Below are 4,987 nucleotides of genomic sequence, written 5' to 3' on the forward strand. Positions count from 1 at the left end.
GACACCATTGATACACTACGGTGCCTGATCTTGTCCAAACATGCCAATAGTGGTTCTACACTGTGTCATGTATTATGTTACCCTATGATGAGTCACATAACGGTGTGATGTTCTCCAAACATGGCCAACCAATAAGCCCTGAGGTGTTCTACTTCATTGGAGTTATAATTACCCATGGAAATAGCACTAGGTTGTAGCGATGCTCATTACCACAAACTATGCCAATAGATTCTCCAGGACTTTCAGTACGTGAATTACCATGATACAACTAACGGTCCCCTGCGATGATAGCTCTCCTTCAACCCGCATGGACCATAAACCTATGGTTTCCTACTTCAATGGATTACCCATGATTAATGACAATGCGTTACTTGTAAATCAACTGTGGAATATATAAAAAATATTTTTATTTAATTATTGTCTTATAATTCTGTGAATGCTTTCTATTACTTCATCCCGAGTAGCCGGCCAATAGGGTTTGTCGACTTCAGCACGGAATTACTTACCCAAAGCTAACAACATACGGTTGTGATACTGCTCTCCATACGATCGGCCAACGTAGAGTTCTCACTTACAGGAGGAAATTAGACCTCAGGCTTATTACCCCCACTAACAGTTGTAATTGTCTTGTCGATAGCTGTCGAGTCCAACTTTCACCTATGGCCAATAGGTTCTTCCCTCCACGACGGCATATTAACCTCTTATGGAGGTGACGATCTATAAACAGCGTTGTGATGTAATGCTCTCCAAACATTAGCCAATTAATCCCATGGTTCTCATCTTCAGAGGATACACCATGAAAAACACTAACGGTCACGCTGTGATAGTGCTCCATCCTACAATAACGTAACGACATTAAAGCACAAACATACATACCGAGTAATTCCTCCACTTCAATGAGTAAGATTACCCATCCATGAACCAACATTATCGCATTAGTCCTGATTGTTCTCACTTATCATGATTGGATAGAAACATGATATATCGTAGTTATTGTACCTTATTTCGTTGCGCGATTATCTTCAATACCCATTGGTATTTTATTTTATTTGCTCATAACTAGAGTCCCCCGCTCTCAGACTAAACAGTATCCACAAGCGCTTAGCGCACTGACCCGCCGACATGAAAAAGAATTATCCCTCCTCCCTAAGTTAATTATTACTGCGACTTGCGCGATGATTTAAAACACTTGTTTATCACACCCATGACTTCACTTGCAATAGAAATGCTTACCAGCCATAATCCCCGGAGAGAAGGCAAACAGAGATTTTGTCTTTGAGGAAGCATTCTGTGTTTTATGACCGCTCAGTCCGGGTCTAAATTCGAGAGCAGCAGTCCAGTTTGTTCTTTTGCGATCAAATTACACTATCGTCAATACCTATACGATTGCCGAGTAGGTGCTAGCTTATCAGCTAGTTGATTCCGCCTCTATTTCTGTGTGCAAACTCAAAGCCTCAGAGCTTTGCTTATATGTGATGCCAAGCAAACAACGTTTTGAAAAGCGTCGAGCATAATTCACTAAATCAGCCACCGGCGCACCCAGTGAGGTACTATCATCTCAGAGCCCGTATTCACCCCTACACAGTAATCCCGTTCATATATCCACCCTTCAGTTTGCTCAACTTCCACGCACGAGCTGACCCTATTTCTACTCTCTCCGCAACTAATCCTGCCATTGTCCTTATTATATCTATTGATGCCCGACCCCTATTATCCAAACATGTATCATTGCCCTATATCATATTCCTCCAAATAAGAGAGATGTGTTACTTCTTTTCCATGCTCCTCACAGACTTTCTTAGTAGAATTGAGGAAAGATAAAATCCTTTCTTTCTTCATCGTCAAAATAATTGTCTAACGGCACAACTATAGCTTAATTTGTATATATGATGAGATCTAATACCTATTCAAACAATATCCTACGCTCCATTCACAGAGTTATGCTATTCTGTATAAGCGAGTTTAGTTATAGGCAAAATAGTTGACACAAACTCTCTTTCCATCCCATTTCTTTGCTGATCCTTCCCAAATTAACCAAGCCTAACCATGACATGAGATCGAGACCGAGAAAACTTAGAATTGTAGTCCTTGAAGAATGAGCGTCCTGCCCTCCCTCAAATACAGAATTGCCATGCCGAGAGCCTGGAGAGCGCAATGGAATTGGCTATACGACGGGCATATGTACACAAAAACCGAGTGAGCTATGAAGAGCTAAATGTATGCAAAGACATATTTGTTCAAACCTGCGAAGGGGGCAGTGCCACAGGGAGACTGTCGTCGCGAGGGCTGCCACAGGAGAGCTGGTAGCGGGGGCTGCCCACAGGAGAAGCTGGGTTGCGTGGGGCTAGCCACAGAGAGCTGTGCGTGGGTGCTAAGTCCACAAGTTTAGGGACCTTTCGCGTCTGCACGTGGACTGACCCACACGAAGGACTGCGACAGTGGCTGACCAATACAGGAGTTGATGCTGTGTGGCGAAAGTCAGAGCGAAACTGCCTCATCAGGAGAGCTCTGGGTAGCGAGGTTGGCTCGCCCACAGGAGCTGAAGGTGCGTGGCGCTGCCACAGGAGCAGCTCGTGCTTGGGGCTGCCACAGAGAGCTGGTGCATGGGGCTTGTGCCACAGCGAGGACTGGCTAACTATGCCGTGGCTCCACACCAGGAGGACTGCGTGCGTGGGGCTGCTCCCACAGTGATAGCTCTCGGTGCGTGGCTGCCACAGGAGAGCTGCCGTCTCGCAGGGGCTGCCACAAGTAGCTGGTACTGGGCCTGCCACAGGCAGAGCTGTGCGTCGCCGGGGCGGCCACAGGGAGAGCTGTCGTGCGGTGGGGCTGCCACAGGTCCAGCGTATCCCCACGTGGTGCTTCGGCTCTGCCACAGGAGCAGCTCGTTACGTGGCGCGCTGCCACAGGACGAGCTGGTGCGGGGCTGCACAGTGAGAGCAGACGTGGGGCCGGGCCCAGAGGTGCACTATAATATATATCTTTTTTTACCTGCGTTGTTCTCTCGGTCGTCTATGTTCGAAGTAAAAATTCACTGGTAAGTCCTACCACCCATGTTGTATCTTGGCCCGCTCCTCTTGACACAAATAACATTTGCATTTGATGTGATGTAGGAAGCTTTAGCAGCCCATGTTGCCTCACCCTTCTCTTACATCAATCTGCCCTCATTTTCTCCCCTCTTTAATTGTACCCCTACTATTTCTCGACTCTTGCGCTGCACATGTACCTAATAACCCTCCCTTGTTTTAGAGGACACATGTAATCATTGCACCTCACTGTACAAGGAGCATTTCATTTTCTGCTATACCGTAAACATCTTGCCCCCTCTTTATTTATCCTCACGGCTTTCTGACCTGCTTCTGCTACAGGATGAGAACACACTCTGCTCAAGACACAGCCCCTATGTTCTAATTCTGTCGACTGTAAATTTCAAAAGTGCTGAAACAAATATTTCTATATTGACCACGTCCGTTCCTAGCTCACTCATTAATGTCTTAATCGAAATTTACGGATGCCTCTTAGTCTTCTTGGATCCCCTTATGCCATAGTTTGTACATCTTAATTGTCAGTGGAAACCACATTTCTTTAAACAATTCAAGCCATATCAGCTATGTTTTTTTTAAAGGCCAGGTAAATGAGCGCTGACACAATGGAACTGCGCTTTCTCTGCCAACAACCGCTCTGATGATAGCCAGGATTGTACCTACACCACGTTTCGTCGACAGGTGTTGGGCACCTATGGCTTGCGGCCCTCTGCTGCTGGGACAGCTTTTATGTAGGCCCTTACCAGTTTCGTGGACACCGTTTGTCAACCGTTATAGTGCAATTACTCATCGCATTGTTCAGTGAATGCCCACTGCTCGTGGCATTCTCTCACACCAGCATTCCCTGAGTAAGTCACCTGGAATGCATTTTAATTAACAAGGTGTCTGCCTTCTTCAAAGGTTCATTTGTGGAATTTCTTCCTTCTTAATGCGTTTGCGCCAATCAGTTCTACAACCTCCCCATTCCTGCCGTTAGGCGCCTTTTACCCGTCAGCCCTCCTAATCAGCCGAAAGCCTTAGCCCTATTTGTAAAGAAGACCCAAGCTCCCTTCACTCTATCGCTTGCCAATAGGTTCTCACTTCAGAGGATTACCCATGATACACTACGGTTGTGATGCTCTCCAACATAGCCAATAGGTTCTCACTTCAGAGGATTACCCATGATACATTACGGTTGTGATGTTCTCACTTCAGAGGATAGAACTTTTCTGTTTTCCTGATTTCGTTGGATTATCTTCTATCCATGTTTATTTTTGCTCAACTAGAGTGAGCTTGAAATACATTGACAAGGTTGGTCTGACCGACATGAAAATTACATTATAGTTATTATACTGCACTTCCTGATTTGACCTTGTTTTTCATCCATGCTCATTAAGAAATGCCTGCAGCCATAACGGAAGGCAAACAGAGAGTTGTCTTGGGGGTGTGGTTTGACGTGGGTGTCTATTGGGTGTGTCTTTTCCGTTCAATCACAGCAAACGAGGCCAGTAGTGAGTACAGCTAGTAAACTAAGCTAGCTTTGCTATGGAGAGAACAACGTTTTGAAGTTGAGGAATTCTTCCAGGGGGCCAGGGTTCCGGTTTTCACGCCAACCCATGTACCGAGAGGAGACTTGCTGTACTGCGGTTTAACTGATGCCGACCCCAGAAAGACAATTCCAATCATTCCAATAGTGTCTTTTTAGCACATTTGGAAAGTTGACTTCTCTATCGGGGCTAAGGCACAACGGCATTATATAAGAAGTGGAACCACAACAATAATAGTCATTCAGTATTAACAATTATAATACACCTTTCCTTTTTTGCTTTCAATTCAGACATGGACAGTGGAGGACTGGTGCGAGGGGCTGCCACAGGAGAGCTGGTGCGAGGGGCTGCCACAGGAGAGCTGGTGCGAGGGGCTGCCACAGGAGAGCTGGTGCGAGGGGCTGCCACAGGAGAGCTGGT

At 46.0% G+C, this 4,987-nt stretch overlaps 1 protein-coding gene across 1 annotated transcript in view; it reads right to left on the reverse strand.

Moving 5' to 3' along the window:
* tmem45a (transmembrane protein 45a) overlaps nt 1–4,987 on the reverse strand; it is a 124,224-nt gene that overhangs the window by 47,385 nt on the left and 71,852 nt on the right. The gene's annotated exons all lie outside the window — the stretch shown is intronic.

Source organism: Salvelinus sp. IW2-2015, unplaced genomic scaffold (genome assembly GCF_002910315.2).
Source record: "Salvelinus sp. IW2-2015 unplaced genomic scaffold, ASM291031v2 Un_scaffold1980, whole genome shotgun sequence".
In the NCBI taxonomy this organism is placed as follows: domain Eukaryota; kingdom Metazoa; phylum Chordata; class Actinopteri; order Salmoniformes; family Salmonidae; genus Salvelinus; species Salvelinus sp. IW2-2015.